This window comes from Heptranchias perlo, chromosome 24 (assembly GCF_035084215.1).
Source record: "Heptranchias perlo isolate sHepPer1 chromosome 24, sHepPer1.hap1, whole genome shotgun sequence".
Lineage (NCBI taxonomy): Eukaryota > Metazoa > Chordata > Chondrichthyes > Hexanchiformes > Hexanchidae > Heptranchias > Heptranchias perlo.
The window spans coordinates 36,865,730-36,889,728 of record NC_090348.1 but is presented as its reverse complement, the minus strand read 5'-3'; positions in this window follow the sequence as shown (position 1 = coordinate 36,889,728).

The window sequence follows — 23,999 nt, the reverse complement described above, 5'->3', positions numbered from 1 at the left end:
CAGTTAGATTTACTGAATGGAAACAAGTTTATTGTGTTTGTATATTCAGGTCTTTTACTAAAGAACAGGAGGCTGCACTGTGTTAATAGGGCTGAATTGTGGCTCCATATTATATGTATAATGTAGGTAACAGATGGCTGGTCTTCTAAAAGTCTGGTGAACTGCTTATAAATGGCCTTTGAGCCTTTAAAATCATAACACACCACTCAGACAGGAGAAGATTAAAATGTGCTGATGATTTGTCCAACTCACTGTCACATCAATAAGAACTACTTGCTGTGGAGGCAAAGGCATTTCACAATGTCTGCATTTTGCTTACTACATGAAGCAATATACTCCAGGCTTCTGACTCCATTCTAATTTCACGTACCTTCTTTTTTTTCCTTTATTCTTCCAATCTTCCTGTTTGTACTAATGACTTGACTATTTTGCCAAAATTGTTGACAAAAGGAATCTCAACCCTGTTGGGTTTTCAGTCATTTTGCTGAATGCTGGTGAATGCCGCAGCTTTAGGAGAGATTTTCAATAGCTCACCATGTATTGATTTTTACAACTGAATGAATTTTCATCTGCAGCATTTGTGCTATGGGTATGTTGTATGTGTGCTTTATTGTCCTCGTTTGTTGCTGTAAGTTTATTACCTGCTGTTAAGTTTATATTTATCCATAACATTGTGTATCTTTGTAAAAGTAAATCTGTAAATTTGAAGACAAGAAAGAAGCTGATTTTTAGATTGTGTGTATCAAACTACAATATCTCTTTCATGAGTATGTATTGTTGAGAAGCTCTCTGTAACTTGAATCTTTTACACTGTGCTTTCTTCACTCATGGTGCAAATAGTTTGAACTTAATTTTCTTGGTTATGTATTTAAGCAGAGCATGTTCATTGCCTTTCTAAACAGGATTTGATGATCTCAGAGCACTTGTAAAGCAACATTAATAATATGCTGTGCATTACACATGCTTTGAGTAGTTTCCATTTTTACAATAAAACAATGTACTCGAGTGCTGTTTTAATTTCAGAAAAGATAGATACATAAATATGCAAGAGGCAGTAATGTTAAAAGATCTTATTCTAGAATAAGTAAGCAATTCATGCTTCATTTCAAGTGGTATATTCCATACAACATAATGCTATATTATACAGTGCTGTACCATATTATACATAGTGCCATATTAAACATTCTGTATCAAATATATACCATCTATATACTATCCCACATAGTGCTGTATTAAACATTGTGACATTCTGTCTGATGTAGTGCTGTATTGAGCAGTGCTTATATTACATAATACACGGTCCTATATTAAACATTGCTATATTCTGTCGGCTGCCCACTTTTTGTCTAAGAAAAGGGTGGTCGCCAGCTGAAAATGGGTGGGGAGTCTCCTTGGCCACCCCATTGATACCCAAGGCCCATCTGATGCCACACATGCTTCACCTATTTGTACCAATCAGTGAGCGGCCTAGCCAGTGATTCTTAAAGGGACCACTGGTGACCACTCAAGAAAAGGCTGAACATTTTTTTTTGGAGAGAATTTCTGTGGAGCCAGGAGGAGCAGGGACGCTCCTTCTAGCTCCACAAAAGTACTGTGGCCCTCTGCCAGCCCGTGCTCTAGCCCCTCCAGGATCGGCTCCCCCGCCCCAGCTTAACCAGCCAGCTGCCTCAGTGACCAATTTCCCGCAGCTTGCCAACGGCATTTAAATGAGACCCAATATGAATTTGGTTTGAGCCTCACATTAACACTTACGGGTGGACAGTGTGGTATTTCTAGGCCACGGACTGTAGTGAGTTTACTGGGACAGGATTGAGGATCCTGTCATGGGAGATGGGCTGCACTTTTCCCAGCATCACCTGTTTCTTTTTGCTCTAACTCAGTTGTTTTTTTAAACATTTCAAAAATAGAATTGAATTATACATTTTCATGTAACTAATTGAATAAGCTCATCTTGTAGTCTAACTCTTCATTTGGCTCCCTCTTTCAGTTACTTGGTATAGTAGATGCCTAGACATACTGTTACACGTGGTGCAGTTACACCACAGGTGACGATTGGACACCTGTACTTGCACTAGAGCAATATGTGTGCTGTGTGGAGTTATACTGCTGGCTCTCTGTTCTCTGCTGAAAGTTTAAGAATGAACTTTTAAAAATACCACTTAGAAACTTACTTTTAAAGTTTGCTTTGCACTAGTTGCAGTTGATGTAAAGTCAACAGTGTGAGGTTACCTCCTCGAAATGACTTCACGTTGATCACCAGAATTCGATGTGCTGTCAGATTGACAATTTCACTCCCCAGCTATCCCTGCAGGTTTTGGTTCAATGTGACGTGAAAACCTTTGGGCATAACCAGCCATCAAACAGATCGCTGGGTGATCACACTCATCGACCCGAGGGGATGGGCAGGTTATGTGATCCGGCTGTCACATGGTGGTTTATTTCCCAGTTAACTAACTGTTCCCAGGCTGTGAATTTGTCATGCCAAGTTTAATAGTGAAAGATTAGTGATTCCACCAATAACTTCCGAGAGAAAAATGCCCGCTGGAGATAAACAGCAGCCTGGTACGAGCTTTTCTCACTCTGGGAATTAAATTGGTTTCAGATTATAAAATAAAGTATCACTGAATTTAATAAAGAACATAAACCTTTACTTAATTAAAGCTTGCAGTATGAACAAAATGGAGCTGCCCATGCCAGCCTACAGTAGGACTTGGATAATATCCAGGCTTGGGCTGGGCAAGTGGCAGGTAATATTTACACCGCATAAGTGACACAATGACCATCTTGAGGAAGAGAAAGCCCAGTCATCTCCAACTGACCTTCAGTGGCAGCACCACCACCACCACTGAGTCCCCCATCACCAGCAGCTGGAAGATTAACTGGAACAGCTTTAGCAACAGCGTGACTACAAGAACAGCGCAGAGGCTGGGTTCTCTGGGACGAGTGGCTCACCTGCTAAGCCGTCAAAATTTCTCCACCATCTACAACGCTCAGATCAGGAGTGCGATGGAATCCTCACCAGTTGCCTGGATGGGTACAGCCCCAATGACCATCAAGAAGCCATCCAGTACAGATCAGCTCCCTTGGCACTGGATTCATTAACCATCCCCCTCCACCACCTGTGTACCGAGGCTACAGTCTGTACAATCTACAGGATGCAGTGCAGCATCTCACTAAGGTTACTTCAACAGCACCTCCCTCCCCTGCGACCTCCACCACCAAGAAGGACAAGTGCAGCAATATCATGGGAACACCTTTGCCTCCAAGTTCCCCTCCAAATCACACACCATCCAGACTTGGAAATATAATTTTTTATCATGAACTGGGTCAATATCTTGGAATTACCCGCCTAACACCATAGTTGGAGCACCATTACTGCAAGGACTGCAGTGGTTCAAGGAGAGAAGGCCCACCACCACCTTCTCAAAGTAACTAGAGATGATTAATAAATGCTGCCTTGTGAGTGTCACACACATCCCGAGAACAAATTTTTAAAAAGAGTTCAATTTTTTTATTAAAGGACCCTGCATGATGATCATTTTAGCTTAATTTATTAAAATATCTGAATAGGCCTTCCTTCCATAAACAGTTTAGCTATCTAGTGCCTGTCACACAGATTGTAAGACCTGTCTGTAAGCATGTATATATCAGCCTGACATAACCAGAGGCCTAGGTTACCGCAGGGATAAATGCCAAGATAAATAAATAATTTGTCTTTAAATTCACATTCAAAATTTAATTAAATAAAAAAAGAATATTCATTAAGACGTAATAAAAAATGTCATGAAACAATCCGTATGTTGGGAGCCATGAATAATGTTTAGTGTACAGAGGTTAACGTTGTTTGAATGTTGATTAATCTCCTTGGTGCACAGAGAGTATCCCATCCCATATCACAAGGAAACAGGAAATACCGTTTCCCAGTCTCTGATTTCTGGACAAGTTAATATCTCCCTGACTCATGGACCGTATTAGGTATTGAGCCAAGAGGGCACTGGGGTAAATGTTCAACTTCATCGCTTGAACAGGAAATTGGCGCTACAGATCACCCACCCGTTATAGAAACCACCCGATTTTCATTTCCACTGAAATTCCAGTGGTTGCCAGGACTAACTGGTAATTCTTCACTTCACTGATGGAGTGGATTGGGATAGAAGGATGTGCAAGCATAGTCCGAGGCAACTGCCTCACCTACTGGGCACCCTTGCAGGATTACCTGTGAACCTGCTGGAGAGCAGACTATCGGGTAGTACTGAGGAATGTAAAGCCCACGGTCTAGTAGTCCACTGTTTATTGACTAGAGAGGCACTTGAGGTCACTTGACTAATCTAAAAAACTTGTGTTAATGAAATGACACATGGAAACTGTGTTAAATTTGTTAGTGCGTCTTTTTAGGTTAATGATATAATTTAATTATTCTTGCTAGTTTGTAAAAATGTACAGGGAAACAGGATTACAGTGGACCACAGGCACAATGGACCGAATGGCCTCTTTCTGTGTTAAAATTTCTATGATTCTAAGAATTCAGAAGTTACCTGCATTCTGGTCATGTAGCTGAATGTATATATTAGATTGGAGACTAATGTCTAACAGAGTGGGAGATACTTCAAATGTGCAGATAATAAAAATTATAACAGCTGCAGGCTGGCTCAATTCAGTCAGCATCCCCCTCCTCCCACCTTTAATAATTAGTTAAGCTGTGCAGAATTACATTATTATACATACCAAAAATGACCAAATAACCTACAGGAGGTAACAGGCAGAACAATTGTGACCCAGGGGGAGAACTTTCAAGTCTGGTGGGGGTGTAAAATGGGCAACAGTTGCCTGTTATACACCCAGCCCGAAGTCAAAATAAAGATCAGGTGGTGTGTTTAATGTGCGGCCGATCCGAAGTTGAACGTTCTGCCCCTAATGTTTACTCTGTGCTAATTTTTACTTGTTTTGGAAAGGTTAATTGCTGGTGACATGTTTCTAAAACTCTCCTATTGAAAGAGAAATCTTATTTTTTCACATAATTTAATTCAATTGGTCACAACCTGAGAACTAGAGGGATTCATAAACAATTTAAGTATCACAGAGTGAATGAAAAACAGGAATATAAAATAGAATGTTACATTTTCTACTGGGCAGTGAAAGTACTACCTGATTATATCAGGCGTTCTGTCTCACATCAATAGTATTAATCAAACAAGCCCATTTTTCCAATGGTGCCTATTCTGACAGTGGCAGATTAATGCTGGAGAACATGGAATAGGTTTACCAGGGCAAGTCAAGAAAAGAACAACCTGATTGCTCTTTTTGCTGCTTCACTGTGATTATATTAACCCCTACACTGCATATGAAACTAATTGTCCAGGGCTCTCTGTGGCATATCACTTAATGTGTTTGTCCATTAGCAGCTCCTTCCTGATTTGACATGTAAAAGTGAACTAGAAATTCACCTGGTCATCTCTCTGATACACCTTTATAGGGTATCTTTAATAAATGACATCCATGGATGAAAAATCTGCAGGGGCTGCTTATCTACACACCTAAATTCACAATATGTACTCCCAATGGGTGAACCTCCACAACTAGAGTGTGCATTCATGAAATATCACCTTATACATCATCCAGGAAGATCCCAGAGTGCCATTGCAGCATCCAGACTCTAGATTGCAGAGGCACATCAGACAGCAATGCAGTTCTGACAAAGGATCATAGACCCTGAACATTAACCTAAGGTTTTTCCTTTCTCCACAAATGCTGCTTGATCTGCTGAGCATTTCCAGCATTTTCTGTTTTAATGCAGTGAAGAGGTTTGGCTGCAACATTGGCAGTCAGATACCTGCACAGCCAGCACAGATAATTAGGGACCATCCCAAATAGATCAGGACATTTGTAAGGTATCCTGTGATGCAATCTCGTCATACATCACTGTTCTGGCTTTCAATTGCCTTCCATTGGAGTCAATCAAAACACATTTTTCAAAAGTGTTCCCATCTCCAAAATGGTCAGTTAGACCCAGGAGGAAGAAAGAATAAAGTAAGTAATGAATTTTAGAAAATAGGGAAGATATAGAAAAGATAAAAACAGAAAATGAAAAGATAGACTGGTTCAGATTTAGGAAATACAGAGTAAAGTTGTAGACCAGGGAGAAAACTAGGGACAAACATGGCAAGCAGAACTAAAGTGTTCAAAGAACTTTAATTTCAATTGAAATTATTTTTAGATGTTTATTTTTGTAGTTCAAGTTAATATTCCAGCACTAAAGTTCCTCCTTACATTCAAATAGCTTTACTGTGGTAATATTAGTATTTGTTTCAATGTCTGTGTATGAGCTGAAAGCTTACAAAACCAATTGCCCCTGGTCTATAATCAATTCACTGGAATTCTCTGTGCACAACTAGCAACCTCACAGAGCCCAAAAAGATGATTGCAATGGAAAAAGTCAAAAGAGCATAGTAAGGGTATGCTGCTAAGGAATTTTATTGGTGTAGGGTACAGGGAGCTGTAGCTGATTATGCTATATCTGATCTGAGAGTTTCATTGCTAACAATGAGTGCTACAAGTGGAAGCATGTTCCATTCCCCATCACTGTGTAAAGACCCCCCTAGTCACCGGACAATAGAATATTCAGCTTCTTCCAAACAAAGCATTAAATAGAGTATATTTAATAATAACCAGTAACAGTGATACAAGTCCTTCTATAGATTCTTCTGGATTTTGCTTTATGTAACCCAACGTCCCTATCCCCTTCCCCAGTGGTAAGAGGAGCTACAACTCCACATTCCCACAACCCAGAACCTCAGGATCATGACAACTCTTTAATTCACCAAAAAAAAATCAGAAGGAAAAAAACTTTTATTGATTACATGTGTAATTTTTGACAATTTGATGGTTTTGTGATCCCTTAGCCTCTTTTATTTAAAAACACTTATGTTTGTGATAGTGAAGTAATTATGTGGTATCTATACAATCTATATTAATGACTTAGATGAAGGGACCGAGTGTAATGTATCCAAGTTTGCTGATTTTACAAAGCTAGGTGGGAAAGTAAGCTGTGGGGAGGATACAAAGATATATAGACAGGTTAGGTGAGTGGGCAAGAAGGTGGCAGATGGAGTGTAATGTGGGGAAAAATGAGATTATTTACTTTGGTAGAAAGAATAGAAAAACAGAATATTTTTTAAATGGTGAGAAACTATTAAATGTTGATGTTCAGAGGGATTTGGGTGTCCTCGTACAAGAAACACAAAAAGTTAGCATGCAGGTACAGCAAGTAATAAGGAAGGCAAATGGCATGTTCACCTTTATTGCAAGGGGGTTGGAGTACAAGATTAAGGAAGTCTTATTACAATTGTACAGGGCTATGGTGAGACCTCACCTGGAGTGCTGTGTACAATTTTGGTCTCCTTATCTAAGGAAGGATATACTTGCCTTAGAGGCGGTACAATGAAGGTTCACTAGATTGATTCCTGGGATGAGAGGGTTGTCCAATGAGGAGAGATTGAGTAGAATGGGCATATACTCTCTGGAGTTTAGAAGAATGAGAGGTGATCTCATTGAAACATACAAGATTCTGAGGGGGCTTGACAGGTTAGATGCTGAGAGGTTGTTTCCCCTGGCTGGAGAGTCTAGAACAAGGGGGCATAGTCTCAGGATAAAGGGTTTGCCATTTAAGACTGAGATGAAGATGAATTTCTTCACTCAGATAGTTGTGAATCTTTGGAATTTTCTACCCAGAGGGCTGTGGATACTGAGTCGTTGAGTGTGTTCAAGGCTGAGATGGATAGATTTTTGGACTCTAGGGGAATCAAGGAATATGGGGATCGGACGGGAAAGTGGAGTTGATGTCGAAGATCAGCCATAATCTATTGAATGGCGGAGCATGCTCGAGGGGTTGTTTGGCCTACTCCTGCTCCTATTTCATATGTTCATAGACATCATTGCACCATTGTGGCAGGTGACTCCATAGGTTAACATCTAATCTGGATAAAACTCTCATGGGGTAGTAAGGGGGAAGGGCAAATAATGTGGCAAATCACTCTGGCTGCCATGTCATCTACTAATTTATTGCGGAGTGGAGAATTCATATTTTTAGTTAAACCCAATGTACTATAGTGCTCCAAAACTACCCACTTGAGTAATCCACATAAGTAGTTCTTATTTGCCTGATTAAGTGTGACCCATTTTCCCTGTAGGAACACACCCTACGTACCTATGTCCACATAACCTAAGCACAGTTTTGTCAAGAGTCAAGCTTATGGACTCCCATGTGTACGTAGTGGTCCTGCCAGAATTTAACCGGCTAAAACTAGGCAGCTTATCACCACGGAGCACTGGTAAGCTTCCCACTGCTTGTCCAGCTCAAATCACTTGATCCACTAGAGTTATCAGGAGCCAAATGAGAACAAAACCTCAGAGCCAGGCTGGCTTCTCAAATATCAACGGCACCCTGAACTACTCTGAATCTGCTTGACTCAGGTATCAGATTGCAGAGTGTACCATGGAGAATCTACTTGATTCCAGTCTACCATCACCAGCTTGTCATCCTGAAGCTAATTTGACCCCAAAGAGTGACTTACCATACAATTTACGCTCAATCCCTCCCGAATGAAGTGTGATTGTATAATAATGAAAGAATTTCAGCCCAAAAAGACAAACTTTTTTATTTAGTCTTCATATTTAATTTTAAAAAAACATAAGCTGCATAAAATATTATCGGTTCTGACTAATTTTCCCATCCTTCCCCTCAATCCATTGTTAATTACTTTTTCTGAGTATTTCCCCAGGCCATGCTAAAGTTTTAATTGATATAAAGGCACCAGTTGCATTCTGTATTTACACAATGCCTGCATGGAAGATTATCTTTTGTTGTGAATTTACAGCAGTTTAAGTAGGTTACATCTATTATTAACACAAAAGTCTCCAATTACCTCAAATTCATAAGCTGTGTGCTGTCTAGTGGAAACTATGTATTGGAAACTAATTGATGAGCAAATCTGATCCCCTCCTAATTGTGATTCTTTTCCGTTGAGCTTAAAAGGGCTATTTCTTTAATATGTGGAAAGGGCCAGGAGGATAAATATATTTCAGGCTGCTGGCTTAGCCATCTAATTTCATACTTGAACACATGTGTCAAACAAAATTATTGGATTGCTGTTTAGGAACAGCCTCAAGTAATGCTTTGTGTTTTGTAAGGCACAGATTTGTATCAAATTTCATTTTAGCTTTTGGAAAGAGTGTATAATAAGAGGGATTGCAATGACTTTGAGGACTTTTTTGTAGGTCCACAGTGCATTCTTCAATCTCCGTATATCTTGGAAAGTGTATAAATCAGGACTACAGATTTGGCCAATCTAGCTCTGTGGAGATTGCAAGGTTCCCATTCTTTACCTCTGCACGGATAAACCTTTGAATCACATTGTGTGCTTTTATTTCTGCAAGGATCTGACATCGTTATTTAATTTTAAACTTCAGGTCCGTGGGAAATGCAAAACATAAAGCGATAAGGAAGGTTCGGAAGGAAAACAATAAATGTACATAGCAGGTATATGGAGTTAGATCGCAGATCGGCCATGATCTTATCAAATGGCGGAGCAGGTACGAGGGGCTGAATGGCCTACTCCTCTTCCTATGTTCCTATGTACATTTCTTTTAAAGTAATTGGGACCAATTCAGTAAATATTTTCAAAGGGGTAACACAAGTTAGAACAGATTGGCCCATGATCTAGACTCATGGTAGATTTTCCTTTGCCTCTTTTATCCTTTTCACCTTCATTGCTATCTGTTTACTAAAAGAGTTTTGACAAAAGGGTCATTGACCTGAAACATTAACCCTACCTTCCTCTCTCCACAGATGTTATCTGACCTGCTGAGTACTTCCAGCATTTTTTGCTTTCATTTTGAGGCTAATTAAATAAGTTTCTGGAGAGAGAAGAGATTGAAGAATAGGATCAGAAGATGGGCAAATGGGAGTAAGATCAAGCAACAGGGGTAAGATTGTCGGGTCGAATGGCGTTTTTCTGTTCCTACGAATTCGTATTTCTTTTGCTCTCCAAAATCTATGGGGTGGATTTTCACTGCTACTGCTGGGAGGAAAATGGGCAGTAGTGGATTGGCCATTGGTTTTACACACCTCACCCGACTGGAATCGAAGTCAATAGAAAGGAGAATCGATCAGGGTGTGAAACGGGTGACTGATCCAACTGCTGCTTGTTTCCCGCCTGACGGTAAAAGTAAAAAAATAATCCCTATTGTTTTCAAACGGCACATCGTTAAAAGCTCTTTTCACACAATTGTAAAACATTTAAACAATATCAGTCAGGTAAGGTCTCAAGATATTAAAGAGGCCCATTAAGCCCATTCAAAAATTGTAAGTACATTGGAAATCAATATGATATCTCAGTACCCCAACCTCAGACCTTATATGGAACTGTGGCAGATTGGATTGGGAGCTCAGCCATCTTTAAAGTCAATCATATACTCCATAAATACTGCGACCTATGATATCAGTGAAATGTAAAGGGTACGTTTTATGATTAAGTGCTCTTGACGAATTTCACCTCCAAAGGATGGAAAATTGAGAAGAGAGCATAGCAGGTGCACTGACCTCCATTTGCGAATTCTAGTTATATGCTGCTGTTGTGCAAAGCTCTGGGCTGGGAGCGCTAAACAATGAAACTTGTATCTCAGTATCCCAACCTCAGAAACAAAATGGAAATAGTAGGTGTGATTGAGAGACCTGCCATCCTTGATGAAAATTTCAGTTTTTTAAAAATTACTTCAGATATATTTATAAGGAATGCATATACTTTGAAAGGTCATCAAGCGTAATGAGTTAGACTACACAAATCCATAGCTCTTATTGGGCTAGATTTTCCGCTATTATGGAAATAGGGTGCATCTTCAGCAAGGCAGGACACCCTTTAAGTTTTATATCCCTCCCCCCTCCCCTTCTGCATCATAGCAACATTGGATAACGAAGACAAACAGCATTGCAATGATGCAAATGGCGAGAAATATGTTGGATGATGTATTTACGTCATTTGAATGTCATTGCAATATGTCCACCCACATACGGGAGGATGTATTGTACGTCACTTGTCAATTCCAGTTGAAAATCAAAGCAAAATAAAGAATAGGCGAGGATGCAACAAAGCACATCCTGATCCATAGCCCATTCCTGTCCACCCAGTATTGCTGTAAAATTGGCAGAGTGAGTGTGGAAAATCCTGGTTATTGTCTTAGTTAGATCAGAGTGAGGATACTCTTATCTCCCTTGTCAGGTACGGATTCAAATCCAAGTCACAGTCGTGAGTGTAAAGTGATTCTTTTTTGGTGTATATGGGGAAATTGCTTTGGTCCTTAATCAAGTGAAGGATATCAGCGGTCGAGAATGGAATATTTTTCCATCTTTAGTGCACAGTGTCAATATCAAGGATTCCCAGATCAGATTTCACTAAGCAGAAGCTTCCTCTGTTCTGCCCTAACAATGTTCTTTAACTGCCAACTTCACGAGGACACCGAATACTGCCAATTTTTCCACATCCCAAGCTCATCTTGGTAGACCATCCATGTGAGCCAATTACTGCCCCATGTTTGGTGTCATGGGCTTGTGTTTATTAGGAAGTAGGTTAAAAGATTAAGGCATTTCATTTCACTTAGGATGGAGAGCTCTCTGTCTCACACAATGTCCTATCAGTCCGGGCTAAATTCAAACCCAGATTCCAATAGTGTTCTGCCCATTCCCTCAGGTCATAACAACTCCCAATAGGTAGAATAGGCGATGTTTCAGTTAGTTGTCAAGTTCTTGATTGCAATAACATTTTGAAGGAAAAAAATTACCTCCGTATGGGTAGTGACTAATACTGTAGGTCTTGATCTTAAACAAGGCAATCATGATGCTAAAATGGTCACTAGTTTTAAAGCAGTTAGGAGACTGAAGCACAATTTATCAAGTTGAGGAAATTGGATGTAACTGGAGGTTCACAGCTGTACACTGACGGATAGCATACAATTTGCTGGCTCTGATAACTCCTGATATGATCCTCCATCCATGTGATAACCATTTTATCTACACTATCAATTTCCATAATAGAGAAAGGTATGTTTGTTTGTACATATGATATAAGAGATTTCTTCAGTTATCTTTGTTTTATCAATGATTGTTAAAGGGAAACTCCTTTTTTTAAATTTTAACTTTCAAATCTTTGCTTATGAACGAATAAAATTCACTTGTATACATTCTGAACCAACTTGTTTTTTTTTATTAGTCTAACCTGGAACATCCTTTATAACTGTGGGGGGGGGGGGGGAGGGGAGGGTCACATTGCTTCCTCTTACAGCTGTGCATTTTGGGTATTGCGCTCCCATGGCATCATGGGGTTAATAATGTGTTGGCATGTAATGTTTCTGGGGACCGTTACCTAGAATACATGGCAATAAGGAAAAGCACTGTCTGAAGCCTATCCCAATGTATGAGGCTTACCCTCTGCCTGTTGCACCTAATGCATAATGTGGTCGGTGAGTGACTGGAATACAGAGTTCATTGAGCTCCACACAAGCCACGTGTAAGGCTTATTGAGCCCCACAGGAACCTACCTGATCTGGAATCAGCCCCAAATTCTAGCTTGGATGTGGATATTGTGCTCCAAGAAGGCCTTCCCTGGCCTCTGGGATATCGAGGGCAAAGGATGGAAGTAGCATTTAAGCCTCTCAAAAGACCTCTCCCGTAAGGCTTCTCCCAGAAGCTGCACCTTTTGGAACAGGCGCTGAAGAGGAAGTCCTACTTTTTAAAAAAATTGCTGGCCTTCCTCCTCCTCACTGCTTCTCCCTCTTACCCTATCCCCCCACCCCATACCACACTCCCTCAATTCATGCTACCCCTCCTCCCTTCCCATCTCCATCTCCCCCTGCCCCTCTGGGAAAAACTGCTGGCCTTCCCTCCATTCATTAGCTGTTGGTGGCTGAAATTCTAGCCCCCTTCTAGTGATCCATGAGTTATACGCTGGGAACGCCGGAAAATTATTCAAAAAGAAAACAATATGGGAACGAGATCAATGTTAAATTGGCAAAGGCAATGTATTTGCGCCTGTTAAAAGTGAAGCTTCTTTCTTTTGAGAGGCCTAATTGCTACTTCCATCCTTTGGCCTCGATATGCCAGAGGCCAGGAAGGGCCTTCTTGGAGCGCAATATTCACATAGGAGCTAGAATTTGGGGCTGATTCTGGATGAGGTAGGTTCCGCCCCTTTTTGGCCCTGTCAGAAATCCCAGCACCTTCAGGGGCAGGTCCATAATACTCCAAGTGCACAAAAGGCTGGTAAATTATTATGACACATTTTCCTCATTTACACCCATGGCAGCACTAGACACCAGATATGCCTCTGAACCCCTGGTGTTGCTATGACATGGGCGGAAGAGAGGGAAATTCCAAGATTCTCTGGCCGGTTTTGGAATGTTAGTGCCCAAGGTAAATTTAACCCCCAATGCTCCAGTCTGTGGCCTCATAAATCTTCATGCTCTTTTTATTTCTGCACCAGTATCTGCATTTCATCTTTACAAAGCTATAATCCACAACACCTACACTGTCACAATGAGATCACAGCATATTGGATACACATCACATTAGTGAATAATGCAACAGTGACAACATACCTATTATATTGTCATTATATAAACTAGTATGCACTTTTGCACAGATTGAAGTAAGATATGATGGAAATCATAGAATATATGATTACTATGATGCATTCTAGTTGGCCTATGCACTCATCCTAGCCCATAAGTCCAATCACCTGAGAGAGACTCTCTCCCTCTTAACTCCACAATTCTTGGTTGCCATAAAATGAAAGGTTTTTCCTGGGAGAGTCCACTGCCTATTGTGTAACTTGGCCTTGTATTATGTGGATTATGGCAGACTACTTTGAGATCTGGAAATTCATCCATTTCTGTCTGTATTTTAAAAAATTTCTATCTTTAATCACTCAGACTTGATGTTATGACCATGTGGGGGAAAAATTTCGATAAGGGCCGATTTTGGTCATGGGTAGCGTGATGCGCTATTATCCCGCACCGAATAATCCCTGCGCAGGCAGGACGCGAGTTTCGGCCGGCCCGAGGACTCGCCTGCAATCAACGTTCCATTCCGGGCCTTGCACAGGGAATCAATGCAATTCGCACTTTCCACCACCAGGGGGGCTCAATCTCTTAAAGGAAGGATGTTTCTTAGAAATCTCTTAAGGGTAGCTGTTACCTCTTATTTGCTGAAAATAACAGTCTGCTGTCTGCACAGAGTCTGAACGGAGATCAGACATCGCACATATAAAACACAGATGCAGGTCCCATCCCTATGTTTACACACTGATAAGTTATGTTAAAACATGGAATAAAGGTTGCGCACTACTAAATCTCACATCCTCCAATTTGCACGCCAGACCTCACCAATCTGCCGATCTGAGTTGGTACCAGGCCTGCGAGAGTGCGTGCACCATGGTTCTCTGCTGATGCAGTAGAGACCTTGGTGCAAGAGATGGACAGAAGGAGGGACATTCTAACATTCTATATCCGCGGGGCGGGCAGGAAGAGGCCCTTCAGACATATATCCAAAAGGCAGTGGGAGGCAATGGGGATCAAAGTCAATGCCAGGCACACAGCATCATGAACATGGATGCATGCAGGAAGAAGTTCGATGCTTTGACATGAGTGGTCAAGGTGAGTGAGGTCAACTTTCAAGTGGCATCTCCTACCAACTGCACCACGCACTACACCCCCCATCACCCACATACCAACAAACTCTTTCCATCAGTACTCAACACTTTCAACCAGATGCTTCCTCTCACCCTTACACATTGCCACTGTTGCAAGCCGCCCACCCACAACTCACACCACTCAAACTGGCAGCTATTCAACCATGACAGGCACATCACCCAGACACACGTCCCGCTTTCTTGTAGGAGAAGGTGGTGCATATCAGGAGGTAGCAAGTGGCAGCGGCATTCAGCCCTCAAGCCTGGTCCAACATTCAATGAGATCATGGTAGACCTGTGACCTATGTCCATATACCCCACTTAGCGCCATATCCCTTAGTACCTTTGGTTCACAGAAATCTATCAATCTCAGATTTAACATTCACAAGTGAGCTAGCATCAACTGCCATCTGCAGAAGATCGTTCCAAACGTCTCCCACCCTTTGCGTGTAGAAGCATTTCCTAACTTCACTCCTGCACGTCCTGGCTCTAAATGTTAGGCCATTTCCCCACATCCTAGTATTCAAGTATAGGAAACCTCCAAAAACAGTTACAAATGTCTCTGCAGCCAGAAGCAATAATCCAGCCACTAACCTGTAAATCCTGCATGATCCCTTTAAATAGCGCTGGTGGGCGTTCCTCCAGGCACTCTAAGACACGTTCAGATGGTCAGGGTTAAGATTGTGTGTTGAGTTGAGCGTTAAATCACAAAATGGTGTCTATCACTTTCAATCAGCGTTGCACACTGAAGCCATTTTACACGATTTCAGTGCTCGTTATCTGCGCCTGCGCTAACTCTTATACCAAGACGGCATCCGGAGCATGTCACGCTGGAAACGTGCGTGCGCATCCAAGACGCCATCTTGGATGTCAGAGAGGCTGTGTAGCGCTGAAACAACGGGTGCTACAAGGCCCAATTGAGCGCCCTATGTGTCCTTCATCACACTGTTAGGTTGATATTCTGGAACTCTTTTTAACTTGTGAAGCTACTGCTGGTCATCCAGCTAGCTCCTCACAGCTGAGTTCACATGCTCCATGACCTATTCTCATGCTCTTTGTCTACACTGCTTACTCATAGGCTGCTTTGATACACTGAAAAGGTCAGTCTATTTCTCCATTCCACAATCTGCAAGGACCTCTACAGCACAGTGTGCGATATGGTGCTTTTTTTCTGATCTTGTGCTAATAGTCTGAGGTTTTCTGCACTCCATGGTGGTAGTGGCAAAATGTCTGTCATTTATTTTGCTTAAGTAACTCATTACTTCATGTCTTAAATGCATTTAAGGGGAAGCTAGATAAGCACATGAGGGAGAAAGAAATAGAAGGATATGCTGATAGGGTGCGATGACAGGGGTGGGAGGAGGCTCGTGTGGAGCATAATCACCAGCATGGGCCAGTTGGGCTGAATGGCCTGTTTCTGTGCTGTAGACTCTATGTAATTAGCTACTTGAGAAGTGTAAAATGAAGATTATTACAGATGAATTGTGATTGGCTGGTTTTCTGTCATTTCTGCTCGTTAAATCAGGTTGTTTGAAATGGGCTATAGCTAAATCATTCTCGCCCACCATCTTGATTGGCAGTCAATAAAGTTCTCCAAAAAAATTGTTATCATTAATCCTTTTTTGAAAAGTAGAAAAACATGGTCCAATAGGATAGCAGCGGAATATTATTGCAGTGCGAACAGCAGCGTGAACTATAATAGGAACTAAATCACGGAACAATAAAACATCCAGTCAAATTAGCCCATTAGAAGCACCAATGCATGCCCATATGCTTTACTGTGAGCAATTTTTTTTTTGCCGTCAAATACATTTATAACCCTCACTGTCAAAACCAAGCACTGAATATCTAAAGATGCATAGAATACTTTTGTTAAAAGCAACGAAATTTTGAATATTTTCAGTGCAGTTGTAAGAACATTCCAAAAGCAGTAAGACTCACCAGGGATGTTTTATGCTAAATAAATTAACTTTGTTTTTCTACATTGATCCCAGCAGATTTTTCTGTAATATTACAACCCTTGTGAAAATAATACACAACGTGAGCAACGTCAGATTCTAATATAATTCCATATAGTCAAATTTTACTCCGGGCGGGGAGAAAATGTGAATTCTATACGGTATAGAGAAGTGAATCAAGAAATACCATGGCTCGAGAAATGGTTAATGGGGCCCAGACCGGTTATTGTGAGACAATAGCATTTCTACAGCCACTGCCTCTATTTCATTTGAAAGTAACAAAGGCTTTGTGCCCACTTCTATGAGATGCCCTATAAATCCCTAACATGCATTAAAAAACAATTCGAGTTTGATAATATCAGAGTGGTAGTGCTGATTTGCACAAGCATGTGCCCCTTGCACAGCTGTAGGCGTAAGTGAGCTTGAAATAAATCATCTTTCCATCTAGGTTTATGCTTACATGACACCTAAAACAACAATTAACAGAACAACTATCTAGTTATCTTCTGCTATTCTTTGTAATTTCAGTGAACATCGCATAACTTATATATTATTAATAAATAGACAGGGCTATTAAACTGTTGAATGTTCCAGTGCCATAAACATGCTAATATTCTGTATGGATGCTGTCAACCTCAAGTACACATCCCATTAACTGAAAAGCATTTGCTTCCTCCAAAATGCATTTAGTTCTTCTGTTGCCACGGCAACACCATTTTTGTTAGACTTATGTATTTGTTAACACTGCAGCCAGGTCACTGGTTACATCTCTCTGTCAAGTTTTTCTTGAACACTGTACAAATCACTACACTAATTTTATTTTTTTAAAAACATTTTAAAAAATTATTTCCCCTGCCTGGTATCTCCTACAGAACATCTGCTCTGGATATTGCGATCATTGTTAATTGAATATCCCTTAACAAGTCAAACACACGTGTCTTTCACAACAGGACTATGCACACGAAGGCCCCTTATCTTAATGTTTACCCAGAATGTGTCTCATCTGAATTTTTTACATATGTCTCCCATTTGACAGTCTTGACTGTGCTTAGGCTTTTTTTGGGTCAGAAAATAGCACCTGATTTTTAAATTATCATTTAATACCACAACTTCACAATATGAAAAACCCCAGTGCTTAATTAAACCCCAAACCAGGTAGTATCTCTAGCATTGACCCCGAGGCTATGAATGATGTTACCAGGCAATTCCATGTACACCCACACTTTACAAATATCTCTTTTCTTTGTTCTTTGTAGAGCTCTGTAACAGACGGAAGAACAGGTTGATTCTCGGGGGTTGTTCTTCATGGGTGTGAAGAACTTCAAAGTACTTGATGTAACAGAAAAGCTGTCTGAAGTACAGTATATGGCTGCCAGTTTTAATACCCCATTTGTATTACTACACAGCCTCCAGAAGTTTAATAAAAGTGAGATGCCATACATGCTTCCTGATGCAGAGAAGCCCTGGCAATGGGCAAGAACTATGGCCAAAATGATAAGGTCCCAAATATGATTTTAGAGCAACTGGCACAGTTGTTAGCCTCAGCTCAGTTGGCAGCACTATCGCCTCTGGGCCAGTAGGTGGGTACACGCCCCATTTCAGAACTTAAGTGCACAGACTAGGCTGACCCTCCAGTCCAGTATTGAGGGAGGGCTGCACTACTGGAGGTTCATTAAACCGAGGCCCTGTCTGTCTGTTCTGGTGGTTCAGATGGATGTTAATGGGTTGAGGAGGGGAAAATCATTCAGAGTTACTATTCCTGATCTTTATCCAATCTGCTAGAAATGTACATGCAGCACTTCAAGTGAAGACAGGATTGGCCTCAGCAGTGACTCGCACCCACCACCCCCACCTTGTGATCAGTGACATTGGGGCAGAAATCACTCCCGAAATAACGCTCAACAGCGTCCCCATTGTTAGTGGCAAAATGGAGGAACAAGTTCCGGCCTTCGCACATGTGCAGTGAAATGTGGAAATCCGGAACCTGCTTCTAGTGGTTCGCCAGCGATATGACAGCTTCGAATTAAAGGAACATCGCACGCTGCAATCAGAGAAATCATTGAAAAAGAGCAAACTTACTTATCTGCCCAGCTGGAAAGTAACTAATTACACCACAAAACAGGTACACTTAAAAATACCAGGCCTCAACTAAGTTTTTAACAGCGCAGTGAGTCTTAATGACTGCCAAACAACTAAAAAATAACTTTTAAAAACGTGGAGTCTCATTACTCCTTATTTTAATAGTTTTTGGTCATTTTAAAAAAAACACTTCTAAAATTATTTTTTTTTACTTTTCCCTTCTATCTCTTTTAATTCAGTTAATTATTTCTTTGGCTTTTTATATAAAAAAATTAAAACATTTTATTTACAATTACATACAGAATATTAACTTTCAATGAATGAAGTCTGCTTGCCTGTTTAAGCAATGCAGACGCAATCTATGGGCGTGACTTCTCTTCCTGACGGATTTTGTGGGTGTGTCTTCTCCGCACACACTTTTCCATCCGCGGCAACTCACGAGGCTGGGTTAAAAGCGCACAATTTTTTTAAAAGTTCAAATTCGAGCAATTCGATGTCACCGCAGTAATTTTGTTCATTTAATTCACAGGACTCATACATATATGACCGCCATTTGAATGAGATACCAAAAAGTGACTAGTAGCAGTGGAGCAAATGCCCCAGAAGGAGTCATGCCATAAGGGAATCAGAGGGGAGAAAATTGGCAAAAAAAAAACGCACTTGAACGTGTGTGTGTGTAATAGAAACATAGAAAATAGGAGCAGGAGTAGGCCATTCGGCCCTTCGAGCCTGCTTCGCCATTCAATATGATCATGGCTGATCCTCTAAATACCATATTCCCGCTCTCTCCCCGTACCCCTTGATGCCTTTTGTGTCTAGATATCTATCTAGCTTCTTCTTAAATATATTCAGTGACTTGGCCACCACAGCCTTCTGTGGTAGAGAATTCCACAGGTTCACCACCCTCTGAGTGAAGAAATTTCTCCTCATCTCAGTCCTTAATGTCCTACCCCGTATCCTGAGACTGTGACCCCTCGTTCTGGACACCCCAGCCAGGGGGAACATCCTCCCTGCATTCAGTCTGTCTAGCCCTGTCAGAATTTTATACGTTTCAATGAGATCCCCTCTCATTCTTCTAAACTCGAGTGAATACAGGCCGAGTCGACCCAATCTCTCCTCATAAAACAGCCCTGTCATCCCAGGAATCAGTCTGGTGAACCTTAGCTGCACTCCCTCTATGGCAAGTATATCCTTTCTTAGATAAGGATAGGTAACATGGTAATATGTGTTGTCAGTTCTTGTTAAATAAATATAGCCCAAAATAACATTCAGAATGTAATGTGAAATTGGATATTTTAAATATTCATATCAATGGAAACAACTATGCAGTTTCCCTCAGTTAGAAGATAAAGGATATAGGGTAAAGGACAAGTTGAGGTCACAAATAGTTAAAGCATAGAACCAGTGACCAGCACCAGAGTATTACAGGGCAACTCAGGCCTGCACCATGAGAGTAGGGAATGTGGGTTGGTCCTGGTGTTGGTTGCCAGTTTTAGCTGCGAGGAGCCACTGAATGGCTGGCTACAAAGGAGGGAAAAAGAGGGAGACTCATACCCCAATCACTGTTGAATAACTCCTGCTGCTTGGCTTGGTGGGAAGAGGGGGAAGAAAGAATGGTGGTTAGAGATTGGCCACGTACCATCTCAGTAATAGGTTGAGTATTACCGGGGAAGACTGGGGGCAAAGTAGAGAGGCCCTCAAAAAAAAATGAAAAGTAAACTGGGCTGATCACAAGACCACGTGTGTTCAATTGGAAGTCAATTACCAGCTAATTTCAGGTCCAATCTAACCCCTGTTCATAAGTACAGGACTTTGGTCAAAATAATCTGCTAAAGAAGGAATCATGGTGTGAATGCCAACTGGTGAAATCATTCAGTTAGTGCAATCATTGGTTAGTGAAATCAATTAAAGATGTATATCAGCCGGTGCTATAAGCCAGTTCGTAAAATCATTAAATTATTGTGCCAACGTTGTCTACCTCATACGTTGCAGGAAAGGATGCCCCAGAGCATGGTACATTGGCGAGACCATGCAGACGCTGCGACAACGGATGAACGGACACCGCGCAACAATCGCCAAACAGGAGGGTTCCCTCCCAGTCGGGGAACACTTCAGCAGTCATGGACATTCATCCACCGACCTTCGGGTAAGCGTACTCCAAGGCGGCCTTCGAGACACACGACAACGCAAAATCGTCGAGCAGAAATTGATAGCCAAGTTCCGCACCCATGAGGACGGCCTCAACCGGGATCTTGGGTTCATGTCACGCTACACGTTACCCCACCAGCGAACAAATGTTATCTGTTTTTAATATAATGGGTCATTTGCTGGCTCTCTCTGCCTTCCGGATGTTTCTGCCTCTCTCTGTTTTTTTTCTCTGTTTTTTTTCCCTGTTTGTTTTTTTGTTGAATGTGTATTCGGGGGTTCTGCAGGTGACACCTCTCTGTCTGAACACGGTGATTGCCTTGGCAACGGGCAGTTGCAGGGGCAGTCTGTAAACACCATGTATTGTTCTATATGTATAAATGCGTAGGCTTCAAGGAGCTCTTGAAACATTTGCCTGAGGAAGGAGGAAATCTCCGAAAGCTTGTGAATTTAAAATAAAATTGCTGGACTATAACTTGGTGTTGTAAAATTGTTTACAATTGTCAACCCCAGTCCATCACCGGCATCTCCACATCATAAATTATTGTGGTCATTGATTAGTGACATAATTCACGTGATGCCATAAACCAGCGATTGAAATTATTCAGTTAATTTTCACAGGTGCCATTTTTTCTTGTTCAGCATTATTGCATCTCCATGGAAATTTGGACAATTGGCTATTGGGCTACTTACACCAAAACACTCACTTTTTATACACAAAAAGGTATGCCCTACGTTCTTTAATGAGGTATAACACTTAGGAGTATTTTCTATCTGTACTTTACACATAATGTGCTGTGATAGCACTGTCTATATATCTTCCATCACTTCTTTCTACAAACTCTCAGGCAACAGCATTGATCTTTTCTGTAATCTCAAAGTGAAGCATGTTAAAAGAAGCAAAATGATGAAACATTTAACGTTTTGGGAAATGTTTGATTATATAAATAAATTATCCAGGCTAGTAGGTTCAAACTGAAAGTTCTTTATGGCTCACTCTGCCCTTTAGAATACTTCTGCATTGTTTTTACTGATGTAAATGGCACAATTACGTACTACAGAACAGACTAATTAATTGGCTGAAAGTACAGGCCTGTCAATAATGAAAAGAGAAGTGCATTAATTAACCATCATGAGGCTTGGGTTTTTCAGAACATTAGCATCAGTTTAGTCCATTACAAATACACACTAGCACACACAATAAAAAAGATTGGTTTCTGGTAATAATTCAGTATTATTACCTCTCCCCCCCAAAAAAAAAATGATTAGATTTATTTACTAGTTTTCCTTTGAGTGATAAACAGCCCTTCTTTCTAAATAGCAACATTTTAAACACAAGAACATAAAGGGGAGATTGAGGGAAAGTTTTGCAGAAATACTCTCTGAATTCAAAGATAATACAGCAAAGCGTGGGCCATATTTATCCATTCCCACACCTCCACTCTTCAACCATTGCTTGCTTTCTTATCATGTCACAAATGGAAACTTATAATTGTACTTTGCATGCTATCCTTTGTGAAGAGGAGTTAGAACAATGAGTAAAGAGTGAACATTTTTCCATGCAAAATATAATTTCTGTCAGCTACATAAATTAACCGTTTATAGAGCAGTATTTTACTTACCAAAGTAGCAGGCTTGTAAGGAGAGAGGTGCATAGTGTCTAAATTAGAGACAAAAATGCGGTGAAATCATACTGTGCAATATTAGTAACATGCTATTAACATGCTTGTGTGGTTTTCCTTTGTCTGGTATTTATCAATTTCATTTTAATGCCTTTCAGGTTAATGCCTTTATTAAAATAGCACAAAAAGGAATTTCCCATAGATGCGTTTACAGTATGTTAGTAATAATACAAGGCATGATTTCAACCTAAAAGTGGTTCTGTCACTGATTGCATCTGCTGCTAAAATTTTCATAAATAATAATTCAGCGAGATAAATCTTGTGAGACCTGGACTGCCATGTGGCATATCGGAAAATCACAGCTACGCTGCCTACGATTTTGCCATAAGTGCTGGCTGCGTCTGAGGCCTTGCTGGTGGGGGGAGGGGGAGCCAATTCATTGGGGGATGGGGGGCAATGGGGTTGGCAAGGAAAGGAATCTTACAGAAACAGGACAGGATCCGGGTGGTTCAGTAAGATGTTCAAAAGTTTAAAATTCTTCTTTGTCCACAAATGCACCATTTCCAACATGGATTACCAATCAATAGCATTCAGAATCAGAAATCCTGGCAGATTTTTTTCCAGTTATAGCATTTCCACACATCCCCCAGAAATCAGCAAACTCCATTCAGACCTGGAATTGAAAGTGGAACCTTCCTGGTCTTTGTGGCTCAGTTCCACATCGAACAACATTGGTTTATTAAACAAACTGGGGTGGGGAGATATAATGGCTAATAACATTGTGCCAAGCTCTTATTCCTGCATTACAGCTCTCTTTTTAAAAAAAAATTGCAGAGTCACTCCTTGTTAGAATTTAAAACACATGCTCGCAGGTTAGAGATTCACATGTAATGTAGTTTTTGGATGTGATTTTCCAGTGTACTATTGCAAAGAGCGAAGTCAAAGAACACATTAACCCAGTCAGATAAAGACTGCATAATGCATGAATATGAGAAAAGTGACATTGGTAGATTAGAAAACCAAATGCAGATCAGGCATCTTGATTAGTTATTTAGGAACATTGCACTTATTTCTGTTTCTTGACAGTCTAATTACTTGGCAATCGAAAACATTTACAGGCTTCCCTTTTGGTTTAAAAAAACTATATAATTTATGTAGTATTGCTGATTCAGTAGTCAGAACAAAATTGGTGTTATGCCACCATATGACTATTCAGTGAGACAGACATTTACAGAAGATTGTCACAGGAAAGAGTAATACTTGATAAGATCTATAAATCTTTGGTGTCAGTTCTTTAGAATTAAGCAAGTTTAACACCTTTCTAATTCAGTGTGCTAGTAAATATACAGGTAAAGATGGAATGATGTATGCTACACTTCTGTGCTATGGAGCCCATGAAATGGATTTTTCAGGCAATACTCCCGTCCTCTGCAGTGTCCTCCCAAAACCACTTTGGTTTGCTC